The sequence below is a fragment of the Lepus europaeus genome, chromosome 17 (genome assembly GCF_033115175.1).
Source record: "Lepus europaeus isolate LE1 chromosome 17, mLepTim1.pri, whole genome shotgun sequence".
In the NCBI taxonomy this organism is placed as follows: Eukaryota; Metazoa; Chordata; class Mammalia; order Lagomorpha; family Leporidae; genus Lepus; species Lepus europaeus.
The window spans coordinates 46,358,468-46,385,264 of NC_084843.1; positions in this window are offsets into that span (position 1 = coordinate 46,358,468).

The following is a 26,797-nucleotide window of genomic DNA, read 5'->3' on the forward strand; positions in this document are numbered from 1 at the left end:
ATTGAGCTCCACATACTGGAGGAAGGCCATAGTGACAGAAAAAAAAAAATGCTAGGCTGTCAAGGAATGGCATTCGTATATATAATCATATAAATGAGTAATACATACACATATATGTATATGTGTACATACATCTGTATTTATATAGATATACATTCATACACTAAACATCTTTATCGATTTTAAACTAAATATGAGTTAATATTGATTTTTTCCAACTCCAACTCCATTTCATACTAGAAGAATCATTTTAGCTTCCTACTTTTGCTTGCCTGTAAATTCAGGCTCTGACAGTGGAAAAACATGGCCTTATCTTTTGGCTATCCTCTTAATAAATTGTTTAATTATAATACACATGTATAGAGATATTAGAATAGTGAAGATACACTCTCATGGGAAACAAGCTAATGGACCACTGCTGTTTCTTATGCCTTTAGTATTACACACTCCACTTACTTCTGAATGTTCTCAGTTCAGTATCTTTCCCCACACACTCTGCAGTGAGGTTGTTTCATATATTTGTAATACAGTTAGATACTATTTTCCCAGTCTGTCTTCCTCCATAAAATGCTCTACCCTCATGCATACATAAATATATATGTATATTTCCAAATATATGTATCCAAATATATATATGTATGCATATAAAATGTATATTTAATTTTATATACTTTAACATAATTTTCATGCTATAAATTTTACACACTTGACAAATGATGTCATGTGCCATTATTTACAGTATCATACAGAATATTTTATTGCCTTGGAATAGTCCTGTGCTTCATCTGTTTAACCTTGCCCCCCTACCCATCCTCTAAAACCCAGGTAAGCATTGATCTTTTTTCTATTATTTCTACTTGTGCCTTTCTGAGATAGTTATGTAATTTGAATCACTCAACATTTTCAGACTGTTTTGTCTCACTTCATATGCATTTAAGATTCCTCAAGTATTTTGGGGACTTAATAGCAAATTTCTTTTTTCATAGGATAATACTCTGGTATATAAATATACCACAGCTTACTATCCATTACCTTTTTTTAAAGATTTATTTATTTATTTTAAGGCAGAGTTACAGAGGCAGAGGCAGAGAGAGAGGTCTTCCATTCGTTGGTTCATTCCCAAAATGGCCACAGCAGCCTGTGCTGGGCTGATCTGAAACCAGGAGCCTGGGGCTTCTTCCAGAACTGCCATGTAGGCACAGAGGCCCAAGGACTTGGACCATCATTTACTGCTTTCCCAGGCAATAGCAGGAGAGCGGCTTTACACGCTATGCCACAGCACCAGTCCCGGTTACCTACTGAAAGACATCTTTGTTGCTTCCTGGCATTGTGTATTAGAACAAAGCTGCTCTAAGCATTCATGTGCAGTTAACTGGATTAGTTAATGAAGTAAAAGGAAATTTCAGGGCCAGCATTATGGCACAGCAGATAAAGCCACCACCTGAGACATCAGCATCCCATATGGGCACTGGTTTGTGTCCCAGCTGCTCCACTTCTGATCCAGCTCCCTGCTAATGGTCTGGAAAAAGAAACAGAGGATGGCCCAAGAGTTTGGGCCTCTGCCACCCACCTGGGATACCCAGATGAAGCTCCTGGCTCCTGGCTTCGGCCTGTTCCAGTTCCATCTGTTGCAGGCATCTTTCGGGTGAACCAGAGGTGGAGGACCACTCTTTCTCTTTTCCTCTCTGTGACTCTGACCTGTAAATAAATAATTTTTTTATAAAAAGGAAATTTCATAAGAGTATATACATTTAGAGTGAATTAAAATTGGAAATTATGAATTATGAAATGTGCTGTCATAATTTGTTCTTCATTAATTATATTAAATTTCTGTGATTTTGTTGCATGTTAAAATTATCCAGAGCAATTTATGCAGCTATGATATTGAATCTATCTATAACAGAAAGAGAATTTTTAAACTGGCCAGCTATTCTACTATTTCCAACTCTACTTAGTATTCAGGTTTTTACATAATCCCCATCAATGCTATCTTTCTCTTACTCTTTCTCACTACTTCCCTTCTCTTTGCTCCTCATAGTCAGCTTTCGACATTGTAAGATAGTTACTTATTGGTAGTTGCTTTGAAAAGAATGGTGAGGCATTAAAATTCTGAGTACAGAATTTTGTATCTAATTCAGAAAGATGCTTTAAACATCTAGAAAATATTGTTTAAGAAATTACTATATTAGGTCATCCATTAAGTTATTTACTCATTTATGTATTTAGTCTTTCATTCAACCTTTACTGCTACCACATTTTAAGAACTCTATTAGGTAACACAACATTATTTCTTTCACTAAGTCTAGACAGTAATCATTTATAAAAGAGTTTACATATTTCCCCAAATACTCAATAAGAAGTCCTTAGAATTATGTAACTGGAGGATCACATTCGTTTTTATTATAAAATTCATCCTAGTGTATTGGTGACTGGGAGGTAATTTAGGGAATAAAGGACTAACAATTTAAAGTATATGAAAATATACTCATGTCAATAAAATTCAGAGCAATATTATTTATCTAATCACATTATGTTCCTCTTTGCAGCTTTCCCAAATTGATGTGAATTATTTTTCTTTACTCTCTCCATAAAATATTTCCTATAGCATAATTTCAAATAATATACATTTTAAAAGAGACTATGCCATATAGTTAGTAGAAAAAGAACTAAAGTTAGCTCCATTTAGTCTTGACCCAAATAAATTCACTTCCATCCATAACTTCAGCTTTTTAGTTGGTTAAACCAAGAGACAAAGTCTATGATACTCCTTATAATTCTTTTCAGGACTAAACTATCATAATTTAAAGATGTATAATATAAATAGTATTCATGTATTGAAAAGTTGCTCTGCCACCTTACCATATATCATTATGGATTCATTAGCACTTTACATAAATTTATTATCAAATAATTTTCTGTATTAGGCTCTGAAGTAAGAGAAATTATGGTTACAATGTATAATCAATGAAACCATGATAATCGACAAAAACAAACTGAAATACTCATCTATTTCTTTAATCAGGAAATTTACTAGGTCCTAATACCATCATATTGATGATGCTCTTTGCAAACTGCATAGTTCCCACCTAAAAATCACCATTGTATGTGGACATTTGGCTCAGTGGTTAAGATTCTGCATGCAGGGGCCAGTGCTGTGGCATAGCAGATAAAGCCACCGCCTGCAATGCTGGCATCCCATATGGACACCGGTTCGAGTCCCAGCTGCTCCACTTCCAATCTAGGTCTCTGCTATGGCCTGGAAAAGCAGTAGAAGATGGCCCAGGTCCTTGGGCCCCTGCACCCCTTGGGAGACCTGGAAGAAACTCCTGGCTCCTGGCTTAGGATTGGCACAGCTCTTACCATTGTGGCCAAATAGGGAGTGAACCAGCAGATGGAAGACCTCTCTCTCTCTCTCTGTCTCTCTGTCTCTCTTTCTCTCTTTGTAATTCTGACTTTCAAGTAAATAAATAAATCTTAAAAAAAAAAAAAAAGATTCTGCATGCAGTGCCTGTATCCCATATCAGTTTGCCTGGATTTGAATCCCAGTCCTGCTTCCAATTTCTATCCCCACTTCTGAATCCAGCTGACTATTAATGTGTACCTAGCACATGATGGCTCATGTACTTGGGTCCTTGCTGCCTACATGGAAGAACTGGATTGATTTCAGAGCTCTTGCCTTTGGCCTTCCCTATCTCTAGATGTGGCAGGCAACTGGGAAGTAAATAAAAGATTTCTGTATGTCTGTTCTGTCTCTCTTTCCCTCTCTTGCCTCCCTCTTCCCTCTCCCTTTCAGATAAATTAAAATAAAAAATTAAAAAATATCCTCAGATATAGCCACTCACATGTGCTGCATTAGTCAAACCAACTTCAGGTGTAAGTTTTATCAAGGACTATAGTTTCTACTTTATTAATAAATAAGTACTTTCAGATTCAGATACAGAAAACATAATCCATTTTAATTAAAATATCTTTCCACCCTAGCATTTCCAACAAAATACAGTGATTGAAGTATCACTTTGGTCTGTTGAGAGATTCTGATACCTTTAGTGACAGAAACTTGGAAATCACAATTGCTTACTTGAGAACTCAGGTGTGCATGATTGATTTAACCCATGCTGTTTCAGAAAATGAGTTTCCGTTCCAAATATCATTTCTACAGCAAATGCTTGCTTTATTCACTATATCAAGAATCAAAAGGATAGTCCTTTCCACAGACAGGATTGTTGTAAAATATTTGTTGAAAGAATGAATATATAGATATGCTCTTAAGGATTTATTTCATTATGTACTTAAAATGCAGAGAGAGAAAGAGACAGAGAAAAGAGAGAGAGAGAGAGAGAGAGAGAGAGAGAGAGAGAGAGAGAGAGAGACACCTTCCTTTCTGGTCTGTTCACTTCCAGAACTGGTCACAACACCCAGGGCTGGGCTAGGCCAAAGGCAAGAGCCTGGAATTCCATCTAGGTTTCCTACATGGGTAGAAGGAGACCATGTACTCTGTCAATCTTCAAGTACTTTCCCAGGGAGCTGGATCAGAAGTGGAGCAATGAGGACTCACTGCACCACTGCACTGGCTCCCTGTGTACAGACATGTTTTAGTTAGCCATCACTTCAACCATCCATTTCTCCATTTGAAAAACAAAGTGGTAGGAACCTCAAAATGAGATTCATTTACATATCCAATAGAAGGACCTGTTACAGATTCTTTCTTATAAACCTGAGTTTCTCAACTCATCATCACTAACAGATGAAGAATAAAGTATCCATTTCCTAAAATAACCACAGCAGGGCTCAGCTCTTCATAGCATTAGCTTTGCAGCTTTGGGAAGATAGACAGTTGCAGATGGTTGAAAATGGCTCTCCTCACTTGAATCAGTAGATTCCTACTGTTTCAAGAGACCCTTTTTTCTTTTCTTTCTTTTTTTTTTTTTTTTTTTTTTGACAAGCAGAGTTAGACAGTGAGAGAGAAAGAGACAGAGAGAAAGGTTTTCCTTTTTCCACTGGTTTACCCCAACAAATGGCTGCCACGGCCGGTGCGCTGCACCGATCTGAAGCCAGGAGCCAGGTGCCCCCTCCTGGTCCCCCATGCGGGTGTAGGGCCCAAGCACCTGGGCCATCCTCCACTGCCGTCCCGGGCTACAGCAGAGAGATGGACTGGAAGAGGAGCAACCCGGACAGAATCCGGCACCCCAACTGGGTCTAGAACTCAGGGTGCCAGCGCCGCAGACGGAGGATAAGCCAAGAGAGCTGCGGCGCCGGCCAAGAGACTCTTTTATATGTCTTCAGTACTTAGGAACTAGGAAAACTAGATTTTGTTTTTTGTTGTTGTTTTAGTATAATTTCAGGATAAAATCAAAAATTGTTTTCTAGGATATACTAGTAAAATCTAACCCTACATTAGTTTTAGATGGACCATGAGAAAATGTATTATTTAGATAACTATAAATGGTGCCAAAAGGATTCAGAGAAGCATATGCATGATTTAATTTCCAAATAATAAGGATTAACTTAATTTTTAAAATTTCTATTTTGAATGTTCTCTTTAAGTCCTGATTCTGAACTCAGTTTTATATATGGAACATAATAAATAACCCATCTTCTTCATGAAAAGAATCATAGATGTTAGGCAACAATAACTTCCAAAACAAAATATCCCCCCAATGTCTGGTAATTGAGAAATGTTCGTTTCTCACATAAAGTCCAGAAAGAGCTGTTGTTCCTGCTTTATTGCAACTGATTCTCTTCTAAGAGAGGATTCCCACAGGTTTAGACCTGTGTTACATCTCCCACAACAATCATGCTTATAAATTTGAAGCCAGGGAAAGATTGGAGAATTAGGTAAAGGATATTTTTATGCACCTAGTCTCCCAATTTGTGAGATTTCTGCTGATAGTTCCTCTGGATAGGATTTAGATATATGGTCACAGGTAACATCTAGAAATTCCAGGATATGTAGTGCTACTGTATTTCTAGGAAGAACAAATTATTTTGAAAAAGATTTAGCCAGTAGACTCAAAGGCATAAAGAAATATTTATGTCTAATACTTAAGTCTGGTGTTTTGCAATTTCTGCATAATGTTGCCTTCTTTTCATTGTCTTGACTTTTCTCATTCCCTCTTTCCTTTTCATGTCCTTTTCTTTCTTTAATCCTGGATACAAATAAATATTTTTCCATTGAATCAGTGGCAGTTCTGTAATTTATATGTGTAAAGAAAAGGGACAGTGATTTAGTTGGAAGAGAGACCTGGGGATTTTCTAGAAGTCTAAAGTACCATGTTTATGTAATATGTTTGTTAGTTGACAATTTTATGTTAAATCTTTTTGAGTTTAAAAAGAATAGGCTCTCTTTTCCTTCAAATTTTTAGTGAGACTTGGCATTCATAATAGCAGCTTTTAAGGCAATCTTTTGTTGTTGTTGTTGGATCATTGAATCATAGTGCTTTCCTTTGTACTAGTTTCAGCATTGGGTGTATTCAAAATCTAGAATACAAAATAAGTAGATCTGTTTGCCCTTTCTCTGTGCTTATCACATGCCATAAAGCATATCCACATTCTTTGAGAGAGGATGTCAGGTACCTACCAAGTGTTTGAATGCATTTTAGTTTCAATAAGGAATAACAAATAGAATTACTATCTTTACTTATAATATTCTCATAAAAATACCTAGCTAACAGTGATATTTAATGTCTTTTATAGAGATTTCTACCAAAGTTTATCAATAATTATGATGATATTCTACAAACTAGAAGGCACATTTGATAGTTACATACTTACAATATATCCCACAATTCTAGTATATCATTTCCATCTGATGGGCACTGGTAACTGTAAGGTTCCAGCTGAGTTGAGTTATTAGTGACAAAAAGTTAAATACAGAAGAATGAGTATATACCTGAATATCACACCAAATATGACATTTCTTTTTTGGATATATAGATTTAGAAAATATTTTAAGAGAGTGAATGACTGATATTACTCAAGACACTATTTCAGAGACTGGAGTGAATACAAAGAAGTATACAACTTCATTCATTTCCTGGAATATTTTAACACAGGTATAAACTATTGTTGGTCCTAGATCTAGATTTCCTTCAGAGTGTCTGCACTATCTATATGTAAGGATTTAGAAAAGACTAATTTACTGTTTAAAATCACATGCATTAATCATTTGTTGCTGTATAACAAATTATCTCAAAATTTAGTAACAAGAAACAGCAAACATTTACAAATAACTCCACAGTTTCTATGGACTAGGAATCTGAGAGCACCTGTTAGACAGGAACCTCTGTTTCAGGTCTCTCACAAATCTGCAATCAAAGTGTCAACCAAGACTGAAACTGAAGTCATCGCAAGCCTTGAGTTATTGATGATATACTTCTAAGGTTACTCATAAAGTATTTGGCAGGTATAGGGTTAATGACATTAACTTCTTGCCACATGAGGCTTACCACGGGATTACTCACAACATGATACTTTACTTAATCCAGAGCAAGGAAGGGAGAAGAGATAGAGTATATGTATGTGATGGAGAGAAAGAGAGAGAGAGAGAGAGAGAGAGAGAGAGAGAGAGGAAGAGAGAGATAGTAGTCTTTTCTGTAACTTAATTTCTGAATTAACATGCCATCTCTTCTATAATATCCTAGTATCCTAGTCTTTTGGGGTGAGTTTATAACACAAGAGGGCAAGTACCAGAAAATAGGGATAATTGAGGATTATGTTAGAGATTGATTATCACAACCAATGGAATAGTCAGAATAGTCACTGTGGTCTCATATACAAGAGGAGTCTTCAAAAAGTTTATGGAAATGTGTATTCATTTTAATTCAATATTCCTATGATCTTATTGAGGCCCACCAACATAAAATACTCAGCGGATTGTATCATGAGTTTATTCCTGATTTCCTGAGTAGTGATATGTCTAAATAAATCACATGAAATACATTCTTTACTGATAGAGGGTTGCTTTTATCATAAAAAGGGGAAGATATTCCTGGAGAAGCAAAACTAATATTTAGTTCATGGAACACAGAATAGACTGTCTTGCAGGAGTCATAGATTTGTCTCTGGTAAATTTGGGTACTTATAGTGGAAAGAGCTTGAGATCTGTGCTTTATCTCATAAGTAATCAAGTTTGGTTTCTCTTTGTATGTGAAAGTGAATGCTGATGCTGTGAGAACCATGTAATAGAGGATTGATCTAGCAGTGGAAGCAGAATAGGTTGCAACAAAGATCAAACAAGGGAAATGAGTTAAATGGATAAGGCAGGGGTATTAAGTGTGAGGAAACCAATATATGACAAGGCTTTCTAACTTTGAAAATAAAAATTTGAGGGGCTGGCATTGCAGTACAGTTGGTAAAGCTGCAATTTGCAACTCCTGTATCCCACATGGAGTACTACTTTGAATTTGGCTGCTCCACTTCTGATACAGGTCCCTGTTAATATATCTGGGAAAGAAATGGATGATGGCCAAAGTGCTGTGTCCTGGCCTCCCATGTGGGAAACCCAGATAGATGGAGTTCCTGGATTCTGGCTTTGGCCTGGTCCATATCTGGTGTCTGTAGCCAGTGAATTAGTGGATGGAAGATCTCTATCTCTCTGTCTCCCTCTCTCTGTCACTCTACCTTTCAAAAAATTAATAAACAAATATATATAAAAATAATATTTAAAAAGAAATTTTTTAGAAATACAGATTTAAAATTATGAAGGAATAATAATTGACTTGACTTTTTTTTCTTTTTTAGATTTATTTATTTGAAAGTTAGAATTACAGAGAGAGAAGAGAGAAAGAGAGATCTTCCACTGCTGGTTCACACCCCAAATTACTGCAACTGCTGGGGCTGGACCAGGCCAGAGCCAGGAGAAAGAGCTTCTTCTGGGTCTCTTATGTGGGTGCAGAGGCCCAAGGACTTAGCCCTGTCTTCCACTGCTAATCCAGATACATCAGAAAGGAGCTAGATCAGAAGTGGAGCAGCTGGGATTTGAATCAGCACCCATATAGGATGCTGGCACTGAAGATGCAGGCTTAACCCACTGTGCCACAGTGCTAGACTCTGCCTTGACTTCTTAAAAACTAAATAGGGGCAGAGTAGAGGTTATGATTACAAAGGAATGAGGCCCAAGTGCGCTAGACAGGGTCTAGAACAAAGGACAGAGTCAGTATTAGAGGAGCTAAGAAAGGTGCTGTCTAAGCTACAATTAAGTTTTCTGATTTAGAGGCAAATAGAATCTGATAGAAGGGGCTTGATAATAATCTGGTGGGCTTTAGGCCTTGTAAGTTAAGAGGCCCAGACCTATCTATCTCTTCACATGGGGTACATCCTAAGGGAGGTGTGAACCTCCTAGGGGAAGGCACTCTTGACTCTCATTACTTGGCTGGCCTGGGAGGAGAGCTGGCCAGGTAAAGGCAGGTGGCATCTCTAACAAGAAATTTACAGTTCTGCCTGCAATGTTGCTGACCCTACTTGGCCATCCCCTCAGCTGCAGTGGTCACTTTGGAAGTTGGGCTGAGTGAAGGGCTTTTCAGCTTAGAGCCAATAAGATCTGTGGCTCTGACCTGGGCATCCTTCGACTCCAGGGCAGGTCCATTTCCAGTGATCCAACTCTTGGCAGAGCTGCCAGGGCTCTTCACAAGCTGACTTCTGCTGAAGCCCAGGCTTACCACATTGAAAGCCACTGCAGTGGACTGGCCTGTTGGGTCTCCTTGAGTGCAGATCACTGTACAGAACAGCCATTAATAGGCCTGCCACCCATTGTTTCTGATGCCTAGCTTTCTTTTCCTCCTGGTTTGTGTTAAAGCAGACCAGAGGATGCAAGTCAAGGGAGTGCCCAAGTCCCATCTCTAATCTTCGGTGGCCTGAACTACAAGTCTATAGTCACAGGCATAATTCCTTCGTAATTATAACCTCTACTCTACCACCAATGGCTCTACTCCCAACCTGTGTGTACTGATGGTTCTCTTCCCCACTTAATGCTGTATAATTGTTCAAACCTGGTTAATGCCACTCTTATTGGTTACTATCCTCACCCTGTCTTTTATGACCTTGTCTAAATATGATCAGAGTCGGCGATCTTGGATGGCTTCCATAGCCTTGGCAACTCATGACGACAGCCTAAGGTAGTTACTGGCGCCATAAACTAGAGTGTCAATTTGTTGGGTCAACAACAGGAGTCACTGTGTACTTGCTCCTCATGTGGGATCTCTGTCCTTAATGTGCTGTCCATTTTGATTTAATGCTATAACTAGTACTCAAACAGTATGTTTCACTTTGTGTTTCTATGTGGGTGCAAACTGTTGAAATCTTTACTTAATGTATACTAAATTGATCTTCTGTATATAAAGAGAATTGAAAATGAATCTTGATGTGAATGGAAGGGGAGAGGGAGCAGGAGAGGGGAGGGTTGTGGGTGGGAGGGAAGTTATGGGAGCGGGAAGCCATTGTAATCCATAAGCTGTACATTGGAAATTTATATTCATTAAATAAAAGTTTTTTAAAAAATAACTAAATAGGGGCTAGCACTGTGGCATAGCAGGTAAAGCTGCCTCCTGCAGTGCTGGTATCCATATGGGCACCAGTTGGAATCCTGGCTGCCGCACTTCTGATCCAGCTCTCTGCTATGGCGTGGGACAGCAGTAGAGGATTGCCCAAGTCCTTGGGACCCTGAACCCACATAGGAGACCCAGAAGAAGCTCCTGGCTCCTGGCTCCTGGCTTCTGGCTTCAGATAGGGGCAGCTCCAGCCATTGTGGCCATCTGGTGAGTGAACCACTGGGTGAAAGACCTCTCTCTCTCCCTGCCTCTGCCTCTCTGCAACTCTGCCTTTCAAATAAATAAATCTTCAAAAAATTAAATAAAAGTAAATTATTGCAAAAGAGACTTCAAGGGAAATACTCAAATGAACCGTTTTCCATTTTGGAGCATAGCAGAGTTTGAAATTATTCTCATCATTTTTTTCCTAAACATGACTATTTCCCAATATGAGGGCTTTGTATTTGCATAAATTCATCCTATTTTTTAAGTGTATTGCTTTAATATAGTTTTACTGTGTTGCCACCTCATCCATATATAGGACTTTCTTTGTGACTAGAAATCTTTGATTAATACATGTTAGATACAGAAGGATTAAAAAGTCAGGAAATTTGAATGATGGAACCTAAACTGTTAGAACACTTATCAGCAAATATCTCAATTGCCCAATATTTTGTTATGTGCATTATTTTAACATATGAGAGTGAACTCTGGAGACCACTGAAGAAATATTGCTAATCGATTTAAAACATTTATAAATATCTCCCATGTGCTATGTTCTACGTTAGGTACTGAGAATAAAACAGTGATCAAAAATGTACACATCCTTCTCATTTCAAAAATTCTGGTACAGGGAGGATTTAATGCATAAAGGTGACAAGTTATAACCAAAATAAATGTAAAATTTTGACATGAGAATCATGAGAACATATAATTATGACACTGAAGAAAAATCAAGAAATTGCCATGAGAAATAATACATTATCTCAAATCTGAATGATTTTTAAACAGCAGTAGGCTGATGTGAAGCACTCTAACAACAGAACCCAGGTATGCAAAGCTTCAATGGCAGGAGAGAGTATGGTATAGAGCAACTAGACGAGGATCAGAACAAAAAAATACAAAAGAGCAAGTTAGAGTACAACTCGAGCTTAGTCTGATGAAGTAGATAAAGGGCAAAATGAAATGTGAACAGCCCTTCATAGCCCATGTTAAGAGATGTGGTCTTTGGGCCGGTGCTGTGGTGCAGCGGGTTAAAGCCCTGGCCTGAAGCACTGGCATCCCATATGGGCGCCAGTTCTAGTCCTGGCTGCTCCTCTTCCAATCCAGCTCTCTGCTATGGCCTGGGAAAGCGGTGTAAGAAAGCTCAAGTCTTTGGGCCCCAGCACCCGTGTGGAAGAACTTGAGGAATCTCCTGGCTGCTTGCTTCGGGTTGGCGTAGCTTCGGCTGTTGCAGCCATCTGGGGAGTGAACCAGCGGATGGATGACCTCTCTTTCTGTCTCTACCTCTCTCTGTTAATCTGTCTTTCAAATAAATAAAATCTTTTAAAAATAGAGTTGTGGTCTTACTAAAATGTACTAAGAAGCACTGACATAGTTCAGGGTGCGATAACTTGAAACAGCTACTGGCTAGAGGTCAAAGAATGGACAGGGTAGAGGTAAGTACAAATAGAAAATTCTATTTCCCCAAACTGGAAGACTTATAATGCCTCTGGCTACAAACACTATATAATATACTCTGTATGGAATTTACCTACAGCAATGACAAAAGCATAATACCATTGTCAAATGAAAGAGAGATGTTTAAGTGCATTAAAGGACTATGCAAACCAATTCCACTCTGGAGATTAAATAGGAAGATCTGTTTGTTTTTGTCATTTCAGCCAAAGTAAAAGGCTTTTATATTATATAAAACTGGTTGAAAAGGAAAATGTCTTTAAAATATATTTTGTAATAATTGATCCCATTAGATTGACACAACCAACATAAAAAGGTAATAGAAAATTTTACCTACTATCCCAAGAAGAGAAAAAAATTGTTTATTCTGGATATTCTGGGTTAAACTAAAGGAGATTAAGGAGATTAAAAGTCCAGAGGATTCAAAATTAAGGCTTGCATAGCCACTAGATGTGTGCTTCAATTTTTAAATTATTTTTGTGGGTCAGGAATATATAAACTTAAAAATTACTATAAAATTAAAAGCACTTGGCATAAGCAGAAAGAAAATTGGGATAAAAGGAATCTCACTAATGAGGTTGCATGAGTGTCATGCAAGAAGAAATATTAAGCTGTAGATAAGTTAAGAATGAAAAACAAAATAGGAAATAAACAAGAATGTGATAAACAAGAGACAGCTTTACAAAAATTAGTTCATGCCACCAGCAATGACAGCCTTCATTGATGTTGCTAGCTTACCTCAGTGCCAATGCAACTGATCCAATACATCTGATAGTCTGTGTTCTCAACAACCCTGGAGACTTCTAATAAAGAATAACTTTAACTGGAAGCTCTTTACTTAGGAGTTCGAAATATTTTATAGATTCCAACTTGTAGTCAAAATAGACATGATTATTTGCTTTTAAATATATTATCCCACTAATCTAATCTATTAACCTGGAAATAAACTCAGAAATTTTTTTCTTCTTCCCTCCAAAAACATCTTTCTCAGGAGCTTCTTTAACTGTTTTGATAAACAGATTCCTATGAGCTAGCCTTACCCAGTATCCACAAACATTCAGACATGCTGGGATTTGGATCTAAAGACAAATTAGATTTCATTGCTTTGTCACAATTAATTATGCTTGTGTTTTCTACTGTATGAACATATTGCAGGGATGAAATGAAAAAGCATATATAAAAGTATTTTAAAAACAATGAATCACATTTAGTAAGATGGTTTACTTAATTTATCCATTTTATTTTGGTGCTCTACACAACTAATGTATCTTTCCAGTTTTGATGACTGAGTGGTACTGATGAACTATTTGGCTTATGAGCTATTGGTCAAAGTTCAGAGAGAGGTGCAAATTTTCAAACTTGAACTAATTATGGTACTAATTATGAAACAGACTGAGACTTTCCTTTGGACTCATAATAAATATTTTCAAGAGAATGCTTTGCCTTTAGATATCCTCTCATAGATGAAGAATAAAATGGATGCAGGCATTTTGACAGGCATCTATTTAGGCTACAGAGTTGAAAAGAACTACCAAATGGTATTGCACAAAATTCTTTCAAATGATTAATTTAGAGCTGTCTACATTTCAGAAGTTTCATCTGTAAGGCATTTGCTAAAGCTCTGCATGGATGATGGTTACAGTCACTGTTTCATTGTACTGTGCAGTGATTTAGACAGCAATGCACAGACTAGTTTTAGGCTTCTACTTTTTTTTTTTTTTTTTGGGTAGTATAATATGCATGACTGCTTTCTTGAGTGGCAATCACAAATTGCTCAAAAAGGGCAATATAAAACCAGCTTTCAGATTTCAATAACTGGGGTCAGTTTGACATTTAGAGACAGTGGACTTCTTGATGGTACATCTGCATGCCTTTGCATGATTTTAAATGCTAAATAAGTCACTAAGCAAACTGAAAACAAGAGTCAAGCAAAAATAAACTTTTCTGCTTGACTGAAAAGGATGATGAGGGTTTATACTGTCATAATTCTAGAGATTACCTAAAGATCTGTTTTAATTAAGATAATGTGAAAGAAAGCAGACAATAACATTTCGAAATATCTTAGCATGATGAATGTATATAGATTTGAAGTGATTTTGTATTGCATTTCCAATGAGTCTCCTAATTCAGGAAACCATCTTTGCATTATTTTATCTTAAAACCTAGGGGCATTTGAGAAAAAAACATTTAAATACTATCCCTCTCCTGCAGACATGTCCTTGCTTGACCTTAATTGCAGCCTCTACTCAGATATCCTCATTTCTGACTCTGAGCCTGAAATATTTTGTTGGCATGATGATCAGCACTCCATGGATCTTGTACCTCAGCACCAAAACTTCTGACTGTTTTGTCTTCTTCCCTTTCATGTGTGTGGTGCCCCCACTAATCAACCATGTAGTATTCTCTCGGTTTAGTGTCTTGATCAACCTAGAAATTTTTATAAGAAACTCAGGTTGAAATTTTAATTATGTAAATAAAGGGCCACAATATTACAACATGAATATAAAACTTATTTTAATCATATCATAGTGCCATAAAAATGAAATTAGCATAATGGACCTATGAGTATGCACTAAACAGAAAGTTCTATTTGATTGCAATCAGTAACTTCCTCATCTTTCCTCCCAGTTCCATTCCTGCTATCCAGAAAAGATAAGGTCTTTGCACAGGAAAGTAGACAAAACTCATGTTATATCTAAAATTATGCTACAAGGTTTATCATAATTTTCATTGTTTTTATTGTTTGTCTACCTTTAGAAAGCTAAAGAGGAAATACACAAAATATATGTACTGAAAAATCTACCTAAACAAGTAAGAACGAACATATTCAGTGTTAGGGAGGTAATGAACATATTCAGTGTTAGGGACGTAACAATGTATATACTTACAAACTGGGTTAACATATTAAGTAGTGGTATTAAACTGTACTTCTCCATGTTTGCACTGATTTACAAAAACAGTTGGGTTCTAATTCTACATGTTATTAGGGATTGACACAACACACACATTCAATCTGCAAATAGGAGGTTGGAGTGAATGAGTTTTGTTGTTCTATATGGCTCCACAAAATCATTGCTTTATTTTTAGGAAATATGCTTTAAAAGGAGATTGATATCTAACCTGAGATCTCTCCAGTTTTTGAGCCTCTTATTTTCAAAAAATTAGATACCATAATAATACAACTTCTTTACTATCTACAGCAAAAAAATGTGATCAAGTTTTCACTTTCAGACTCTTAACAAATGCTATTGTCAAACAGAGGGTTGTTCTGTTACCCAGGGCAGGAGGTCCTGAGGGAGACAGGGGAAAACAGAAATTAAATTGAACCCTGTCACTCCACTGTTCCTAAGGACAAAGCTCTTCAAAATAGGTGCATATATACAATGAGAACAACTAATTTGGAGATTTTTAGAATCTCTGTCACTGTCTCAGTTGCAGCACTGGGCCATAGATTGAGTAGAATCATCCTTATTGATATGCAAGTGAAGTGCACACACCAGGGCAAACAATAGTGTTCATACACAGATTTGAATTTGCAACTGGGTCCCCAAACTCGATGACAATTAGTCACTACGCTGCTTCTCTCTTTATCTTTGTGATCATATTATTATCCTTATAAGTAAACATCTCCACATTCAAGGTGAATGAATTTTGGTTCCTACTACCACAGGGTGGGAGGTTATTATTTACCTGAACAGTTTTTCAAAGAACACAGGCTTGATTTAAACCTTGGCTGAATTGGCAAGTATGCTATAATAAACACTGATTTATTTCAGTGAAGTATGGGGGAAAAATGGATTACTGGAATCTCTCAATATTTTGAAGAATTAGAATGCCTTGTTTCCTTTAGGAGTTCAGTACTATGTAAGAATCTTTCTGCAAGTCTCACTTCCATTTTACTGCCTCTATTCCTGGCTCAAACACACTGCAAGTGTCCCAAAACTATACTTTGGGGTCATTATGAGGATGACCTATCACTAGCAACACTGAGCAATTAATTTTGGAGGAAAAAGTGTCAACAAGTTTTCAGAGAAGCATGAGTCAAGGCATGGTCTGATATACTGTGCACCTTAAATTTACCAGAAACCACATATTTTAATTTTGATTTGCGGGAACCTATTCTAGAACTGCTCAACCAGAAACTGCACAGGAGCAAGGAAATGTTTATTGTAACAATTCGCCATTTCCATTATTCATGAAGTTGATAACCACTGCTCATTAGGAAAAAAGTCCTGGTGATAGAAATTATTTTTACGCAAAGATTTTTGGTGCCATATTTTTTACCTACTGAATTTCAATTTTGAAAACTAGAATCATCCTCTACTCTGAGCACTGTAATCTGCAGAATTTTTATTTGTTTTCTGATATAGAGACACTTTAAAGTTTCAGATTTAGAAAAATAACAAAGTAATTTTAAACAAATATATATATATATATTTAAGAAATAAGTTACATTAAATATAATGCAAATATTTTCAATAAATGTTCTTGTGAAAAAGACCAAATACAAAATAAATTCTTAAAAATATTATATACAATGATGAAATGTTAAATGGGAATTAGGAAGAGCCGTCTGAACTAATTTTAGTAACTATTATTTTATTTTATAAATACATATTTCAGATTTTTGGCCAGTAAAGTGATTGCTGGACAATGGGCAGATCAAACAGACAGAAAATCAGCAAGGAAACAACAGAGCTAATTGACACTATAGACCAAATAGGCCTGACGGATATCTACAGAACCTTTCATCCCACAGCAGCAGAATACACATTCTTTTCATTAGTGCATGGAACTTTCTCTAGGATAGATCATATGCGAGATCATAAAGGAAGTCTCAGCAAATTCAAAAAAAGTGAAATCATACCATGCATCTTCTCAGAACACAACTGGATAAAGCCTTAATTCAACAACTCAGGAAACCCTACATCATATGGAAACATATGGAGACTGGTAAACATGCTTCTAAATGAACAGTGGGTTATAGAATAAATCAAGAGAAATCAAACTATCTCTGGAAACAAATGAAGATGATAACACATCATAGCAAAGCTTATAGGATACAAAAAAGCAGTGTTAAGAGTTTATAGTGATCCATCCACACATGAAGAAATTGGAAAAGTACCAAATAAATGATCTATCAATTCATCTCAAGGACTTAGGAAAACAACAACAAACCAAACACAAAATTAACAGAAGGAAAAAAATAATTAAAATTAGAGCATAAACAAATTTGAAAGCAAAAAAACTACAAAAAAATCAATGAAATGAAGACTTGGTGTTTTGAAAAAATAAACAATATAGATACATCATTGGCATAACTAGTCACAAAAAGAGGGAGAAGACTCAAATCAACAAAATCAGAGATGGAAAAGGAAATGTAACAACAGACACTACAGAAATAACAAGAATCTTCAGGAATTACTACAAAGAGCTGTATGCCAACAAAATTGTAAACCTAGAAGAAACAGACAGATTCCTAGACACAATCTACCAAAATTGAAGCATAAAGACATAGATAACCAAGAGGCCAATAACCAAGGTGGAAATTGAGTAAGTAATAAAGACTTTCCCAACAAAGAAGAGCCCAGGACCAGATGGCTTCATAGCTGAATTCCACCAGACATTTAAAGAACTAATTCCTCAGAATTAGCCCTTAAGGCATTTGGATCTGGCTGAAGAGCCCATGAGAGTATTTTAGGCATGGAAAGCCAAGACACTCTGGCAAAAAAAAAAAAAAAAAAAAAGAAAAAAAAAAAAACTAAATGAAAGGTCTCTGCAAGTGATATCCCAGTGGAACGAACAGGGCCATCGAACCATCAAAGAAGGAGGTACCTTTCTCTGAAGGGAGGAGAGAACTTCCACTTTGACTATGACCCTGTCAGAATAAGATCGAAGTCGGCAAACCCTAAAGGCTTCCATAGCCTTGGCAACTCATGACTAGAGCCTAGGGAGATTACTGACGCCATAAACAAGAGTGTCAAATTGTTAAGTCAACAACAGGAGTCACTGTGTACTTACTTCTCACGTGGGATCTGTCCTTAATGTGTTGTCCAATGTGAGGTAATTCTATAACTAGTACTGAAACAGTATTTTATACTTCATGTTTCTGTGTGGGTGCAAAATGTTGAAATCTTTACTTAATATATAATAAATCGATCTTCTGTATATAAAGATAATTGAAAACGAATCTTGATGTGAATGGAATGGGAGAGGGAGTGGAAGATGGGAGGGGTGTGAGTGGGAGGGAAATTATGGGGGAGGGAAGCCATTGTAATCCATCAACTGTAGAAATTTATATTTACTAAATAAAAGTTAAAAAAGAACTAATTCCAATTCTTCTCAAGCTATTTTAAATAATTGAAATGGATGGCAATCACCCAAATGTCTTCCATGATGCCTCCATTACTTTAATTACTAAGCCAGAAAAAGGTACAACACAGAAGGATAACTGTGGACCAATATCCCTGATGAATTTAGATGCACAAATCCTCAACATAATATTAGCCAATCAAATCCAGCAACACATCAGAAAGATCATAAACCCAGACCAAGTGGGATTTATCCCTGGTATGCAGGGATAAACAACATTCATAAATCAATCAATGTTATATATCACATTAAAAAACTAAAGAACAAAAACCAGATGGTTATCTCAACAGTTGAAGAAAGCATTTGATAAAATACAACACCAATTCATGCTGAAAACTTTAAGCAAACTAGGAGTAAAAGGAACATTCCTCAACACAATCAAGGCAATCTATGACAAACCCACAGTCAGCATTCTATTGAATGGAGAAAAGCTGGAAGCATTTCCCCCAAGATTTGGAACCAGACAAGGATGCCCACCCTCACCATTGCTAGTTAACATTGTACTAGAAGCTTTAGCCAAAGCCATTAGGCAAGAAAAAGAAATCAAAGGAATATAAATTGGAAGGGAGGAAATCAAACTATGCCTCCATGTACAGAAGTATGAACCTAGACTCCTACCTTACACATTATACCATGCTGGCACGGATGGAGGGAAAGAGGTACCCTGATACACTGTTAGTAGAAATGTAAACTGGTTCAACCACTATGGATGACAGTATGGAGCTACCTCAGAAATCTGAATATAGACCTTTCATACAATCTAGCGATTCCACTACTAGGATTTTACCTAAATCAAAGAAATCAGTATATGAAACAGTTATCTGTATGCCCATGTTCACTGTAGCACAATTCACAATAGCCAAGATATTGAATCAAACAGGTGTCCATCAACTGATGACTGGATAAATAAATTATGGTATATTTATACTATGGAGTACTACTCAGCTGTAAGAAAATATGAAACCATGTCTTTTGCAACAAGATGGTTGCAAAAGCATTATGTTTAGTGAAATAAACCAGTCAGATATCATATGCTTTCAATGATCAGAAGGTAATGAATAGAGTACCTGAAACATAATGTATTGACATGAAGTAGACATTTTGACAATCAATGATGGTTCATAATTCTTGTCTCTTCTGATGAGGAACAGTGTTTGGTTTTGCTTTGTTTTTTTTCTCTACATACTATTTGTTGAATTCTTTTATTTAGATAGCATTAACTATATGAGTATTACTGTACTAAAAAAGAAATATTGTTGTAGATATTGAAAGTGGAATACGAGGGGAAAGAGGAGGAGGGTTTGGAGCTTGGGTTGGGGGGAGGGGAGTGCCACTATGTTCCTGCAACGGTATAAAGGAAATCTATGAAGCTTGTATAACTTAAATAAAATGTATATACAGAAATGATTGCTGGGAAACAACTTCTAGTTATGTCATATATATTTTAGCCTCTAAATCCCAATTTTAAATATAAGAAACTAGTGCTCTTTAGAAAAAAAGGCTGAATTTAATTCAGAGACCGGGAATACAAAGGATAAGTCTGTACCACGAATTTTAGCACAACAACAAAATATCAAAGGCCAGTGGGTCATAATGAAAAAGACATGTTGGCACTGAGAAGAATTCTATTGGGAAAAGCGATGATAATTTCAATAACCAAAATAATAACATCTGTCAATGATCAAGGCACATTGAATACCTAAAAACTCAATAGTTCCAAAAGCAGAAACAAAATAATTTGGCATTATTAGAAATAGCTACTGTAGCAACAGCCTTATTTTTATGATTCTGATAAGTTGGAAAATAAATATATAATTAAGTTTCTTCTTTATTAAAAATAAAGTTGCAACTGTCAGCAATTATCAGGAAATGCTAACACTACTATTTGAAAATTTGGCAACTATAGTCCCTCTACTTTAGAAGAAAGAAACCACTACTCTCCATACGTGTGGATAAGGAAATAGAAGTGCTAATTACTTGATTTGATCAGTTTATCCTGTACAGAAGTGTTGAGATATTGCCCTGTTTCCTACACAGTTGAACAATAATTACATGCTAATAATTTTTTTCAATTAAAAGAACATTCATTTGGGGACTGAATTTTCACTAAACACTAAATTATTGTCATATCAATTACTTATTCTGTAGGTGAGAAGATAAATGTACACTACAGGGATCAGAGTGTCACTGTTAGAACCAGTTATTCAGTCACTAAAAGTGAATATTTAGCACTTCACGATATAACAGAAACAAAAATAAACAGAACCACACACATTATGTTGCTGCAAAAAGGCTAAACAAATTTAATGAAGCCTTTGAATTTAATTTTATTTAGTAGAAATAGAAAATAAGTTAAATGTTACTATAGGAAACAATGGTGCTTCTAGAATTTGGAAATTGTAAACATAAGCTGATCTCAATTCTACAACAAACCAATGGCTTGTATTAGAAAAGACTCATAAACAGTAAATCAACTCTCCAAAAATCTGTCTGATATTAGTTCAATCAAACAAGAGATAAAAATATTATTTTGTCTTAGTATTAAATAAATTTGAATGTAGACTGTGTTACATAAAATTAAAAACTTAAACTGCTATCATTGAGAAGCAATCCTTTTTTTCTTTTTTTAATCTGACAGAGTTATAGGGAGAGAAGAGAGATGCTGAAAGAGAAATCTTCAATCCACTGGTTCACTCCCTAGATGGCTGCAATGACCAGGACTGTCCCAAGCTGGAGCCAGGAGCTTCTTCCAGGTCTCCCACATGGGTGGCAGGGGCCCAGGAATTTGGGCCATGTTCTGCTGCTTCCCCAGGTACACTAGCAGGGGGCTGGGTCCGAAGTGGAACAGCCAAGTCTCAAATCAGTACCCGTATGGATGGTGGCACTTTAGTCAACAGCTTAACCTGCTGTACCACAGCACTGGCTCCAGAAGCAATCCTTTTTAATAGAGCAGCTTACAGACTTTTATGAACCATGTTAGGGAGTTTAGAATTTATTTTGCAGGCAATGGCCGCTGGTGATGATGTTCTTCCTTGAAAAGACCCAAGGTGGAATAGGACATCAGTTGGCAAGAGAAAGGAACACACATATCAATAATCACATGTTGTCTTATTAAAGTACCATGATCCAATCAATAAAACACCAAAATTTAATTATTTTTCAAAAGTCCCAACTCTAACCACCATAATAGGATTAAGATCCAGCCCTCTTAGTATTCTTGATATAATTTGTGGGTTAAGCACCTGTGTGGAGGAGAAATACTAACAATATAGCAGCAATTGTAGGGGGCAGAGAGGAACTTTCCCCTTAAAATCCTGAACCAAGAAAGTGGAAGAACTTCCTTTGTGAAAATTTCTTGTGCTCAACCAAGAGCAAGCTCCAAGGAAGTGATATACTTATTGACTGGATGTGTCTCAAGTGTACAAATTAAGCATTCTTTCTGAACCAATCTCATAGACACTAAAAAGAATCCCTTGAATTGTACTTGTAGTTCTCATTATGCTCCAGGTGTTCAAATTAGCATGAAACAACTTCCTCTGTGAATAGTATTTTGGATACTATGCCAAAAGGAGTACACCGCAGGGTGATAAATACAGATGTTTTCTGAGTGAAGCTTCCTCTAAACTTAAGATCAGATTATGGTTTCGAGCAAACTTTTTATTATTTTGAATATAAGCATTGTGAGAATGTGGGGAAAATGGCTCAGTATTTGTAAATACTAAAATTTGAAGGCCCAAATATTAAGCATAAATGTTAAGTAATGATTTTTGTACTACATTTTACTTATCAATTATCTTTAAAAATATGTACTTATTTATTTTTATTTCAAAAGCAGAGAGGCAGAGACAGGGAGGGAGGGAAGGGAAAAGGGAGAATGAAAGAGAGAGATCTCTTCCACTCCCTAGTTCACTCCCCAAATTGCTGCAATATCCAGGGCTGGGTCAGGCCATAGTCAGAAGTCCAGAATTCGATCTGGGCCTTCCACTTGGTTGCCAGGGGCCCAAGTGCCCTCATCTGCTGCTTTTCTGAGTTCATCATCAGACAGCAGGGTCAAAAGTGTAGCAGCCAGAGCTCTCACCAGCATTCCAATATGGGCAGCCTGTATTGCAAGCATCATTTTAACCTGCTGAGCCACAACACCGCCTTGTGGTGGAATGAGAAGGCCATGCCAAGATGGCTGCTGGTAAGCAAGTGTCAGCTACTCAGGAATAGCTTCAGAACCCACCTGGCAAAAGAGCCTGCCTGGCAAAAGGCAGTGATTAGTTAGGGCATAAACCATCACTTGACCAGATTGGCTGCCTTGGCTATATAAGCTGCTGTACCAACTGAAATAAACGAAGTGTGCAGGCTGCTTGCCTCTGGCCCACGTTCACCTGACTCCTGGTGTCTGTGTGGTGACTCTATGCCTCTTAACCTCACCGCGCTCCTCCTCACAGAACGAATCCACAGCAACATTGCCTCCCCATTTTATATTTGTAATATTTGTATATTTGTAATATTTCTTTTAGAACATGTATTTCAATGTAATACTTATTGGATATTTCTTTGAGAATGATGTTAGTTCTGTAGCTTTACATTCCAGAGTCTGTAGATTAGGGACAGTCTGGTTCTTTGAGATTCTTTTCTAGGGTTTATAAAATTCCTGACTCTCATCCTCAAGGGTCGGATTCAGTGGATCTGGGAACCATTTATGTAAATATTATAACTATGAATCATGGAAAGTCATTAGCTTCCAATATTTACATATAAGAAACATTTGATATTTTTTCACATTCTGTTCTCCCTACTACACCCAAATACATAGTCAGCTTTATTGATTTCTATATTATTATTTGAAACTTATAGGCAGAAATAAATCTGCCAATAGTTTTAGTTTAACCCTATTTTAACTACTCTTTTTTTTTTTTTTTTTTTTGACAGGCAGACTTAGACAGAGAGAGAGAGACAGAGAGAAAGGTCTTCCTTTTCCATTGGTTCACTCCCCAAATGGCTGCCACGGCCAGCATGCTGTGCCAATCTGAAGCCAGGAGCCAGGTGCCTCCTCCTGGTCTCCCATGTTTGTGCAGGGCCCAAGCATTTGGGCCGTCCTCCACTGCCTTTCCGGGCCACAGCAGAGAGCTGGACTGGAAGAGGAGCAATGGGGACAGAACTGGTGCCCCAACCGGAACTATAACCTGGGTGCTGGCGCCACAAGTGGAGGATTAGCCAAGTGAGCCACGGCGCTGGCCATCTTAACTATTCTTAAACATAATATATTTCCTAGCACTTTGAATGCATAAATTTCTATGATGATACCTCCTAATGAATCCAATTATTTCTTATCACCTTAGCTTGTGCCACTCTTGCCTAATTTACACTCATCTTTCTAATAAACTACAAGTATAACTGGTCTCCCCATCCATGTTTCTCTCTCTCTAATATATTCCTTATAATACAGATATTGGCAATTTAAAAAATGAAATTTAATTATACCACTCCCAAAACCTCATCCCCACTGCCATACACTGATTTTCTTGCAATTGTTTTTCATTGCAATTGAAAGAATTACACTCTGCAATTCCTAGACATAACTTCCTCTCCAATATAATCTCAATGTTGGGATTTAATGTTCATTTCTCTCTCAATTTTTTTAGATTTCTATACTGTGATTGATGCAATAGTGCCTCACCCCAAGATATCCAAAGACTAAACCCTGGAATTTGGGAATATGCATTATATAATAGAAAGATAATGGGATTTCAGTAGGAAATAAGGTTGCCAAGAAGTCAATTTAAAGATGAGATTACTCTGAGTCATCTACTAGAGAACAATTTAATCACATGAGTCATTAAAAAGTGGATGAAGCAAAGGCAGAAAGGTGAGTCAGAGATGTGAAGCTTTCCATTTTATCCCAGGGATGCAGTTCCGTAAGAAGCTGGGAACAGCATCCTGTATGTAGCCAGCAAGAAAATGAGGATCTTAATCCTATAGCCGCAGGAAACTGAACTATGTCAATTACATGAATGAGTAAGGACAAAGATTCTCTCTAGAGTCTGCTCAAAGCAACACAGCCTGCCAGCAACTTGATTTCAGCCCACTGAGAGCAGTGTTGGACTTCTTGACTAACTTACGAACTATAAGATAGTTAATTCAGTTCTTCTCATTCCACTGGACTTTGTCAGAATTGCCAAAGCGTTATTGGAGACCCAATGCATGTGTGCAGTGCTCTCTCACTTGATGATGCTGCCAGGAACATATTTCCTTCTCAGCTTTTCTTAATTCCTCTCAATTTGCCACAGTTTCAGAAATTGCACTCATCTACTTTTTCTATGAAAATTCCCTTTCGTTTGAAGGACGCCTCTCCTGCTTCTGAGTAACGTTGGCAGCATTATCCATTTATGCTCTTGCACAAACATAAGTATCCCAGTCCTATGTTTCAAAGTAGATACACCCTTGGAGATCCAAATCATGTGTGCCAACAGGCAAGGCCACTTGTTTCACAATCTGGATGCTCTGCAGAGTCTTCATTTACTCTGAACCTCATTCAAATCTGACATTCTCTCATTTCAGTGTGCTGGATGAGCATTCTCAAATATGACTTATATCCCAAATCTTAAAAGAGGCCTGCTAAACACTCTTAGAACATTTGAGAGGCAAGAGATACTACATTTTCCTTTATTTAGAAGTGATGTCCTAGCACGGTGCAGACCACTGGATTCTTAAAATCTTCAATAATTAGTCTTGCTCTAAGTCCTTGGAGGGTTATTTCTCAGCTTCTGGAATCCATGTGCTTTATCAGGGCAGTGTTTACCACCATCTGCTTATTGGGTGCACTTATCTGGAGACAATGAATGGAAGAGTTAACAAGCTCATCAGACAAAACTGGGCATGAATTACTACCCTGCCAAGTAAATGCTAATTTATTCATCACAGTCTTACTTTATGGAAATTAAAAATAATATATTGGATAGCTCAGCATCTACAAAATCTCTGAAGTTGGGTTGAGCTCTTCTACTGAAAACACTGGTTCTAGTGTAGCTATTGTTGTTCCATGCCACAAAACATAATCCTTACTTCCTTTAAGTATTTTTGGGTGTTGTCAAACTCGTTTGGCCTGCACAGGCTGGTATGGTTTCTGATTTACCTACTTGCCTAGAAATGGGGATCATTCAATAGCTTCTAACTGATCATTCTATTTTCATGCCTCTTGTTCCATAGGTCTGGGAACCAATATGATAATTCCACTAGCTGAAAACCATATTCCATTCATTATCCACATTCAGGTACTAGAGGAACACTTGCATGGTATCAGAGGAGACTTTGATCTCACTGTGCGCAGGATTTTTATTTCACACAAGTCAACTCTAACAGGATATGTGATGGTATTGTTTTTCTGCTGTTAACAGTGTCAGTTCAGAACCTGTATGTAACTAGACTTGGAACAGCTGTATATTTCTTTGCATAAACTGGGGGCTAGTGTTGAGGTATAGTTGGTAAAGTCACAGCCTATTATGCTGGCTGGATCAAGTCCCAGCTTTTCCACTGCTGATATACATCCCTGCTAATGGCCTGAGAAAAGCACAGGAAGATGGCCTAAGTACCTGTGCCCCTGCTATCCATGTGGGAGACCCAGAAGAAGCTCCTGGCTCCAGGCTTCAGCCTGGAATATCTGGGGTGTGAACCAGTGGATGGAAGATTTCTCTTTCTCCCTCTCACTCACTCTCTCTCTCTCCCTCTCTCTCTTTTTCTCCATAACTTTGATTTTAAAATAAATACATCTTTAAGTACACAATTATTCATGTAAATGGCCCTATGTTTCATTGATAAAAGTGCTTGTGGACTTCCTATTATATCTATTATCTGTAGCATTTCTGGAATTTTTTGGGGGTACATTTTTCTCCTTTATTTTTAGGAAAATTATATATATTTATTTATTTATTTATTATGGGGTATAAATGTATGCTTGTAGAATGCCCACCAAAATTGCTCAGGGGTCCTCTTTTACCGCATTCTTGCCAGAACTAAAATATTTTTATTTTTTTGACAATATCCAATATAACTAGACTAGGGCAATATATCATTGTGCTTTTGATTTGCATTTCCCTGATTAGTGATAGTGATTTTTTTCATATACCTCTGTGTTGGGTCTTAGTCCACCCGTACAAGGATGGACTGGGTCCGAGGAAAGGTAAGTGCGCCGCTCGCGCTCGCCCGCTGGTTCCCCAGCCTCCGATCCCATCCCGGAG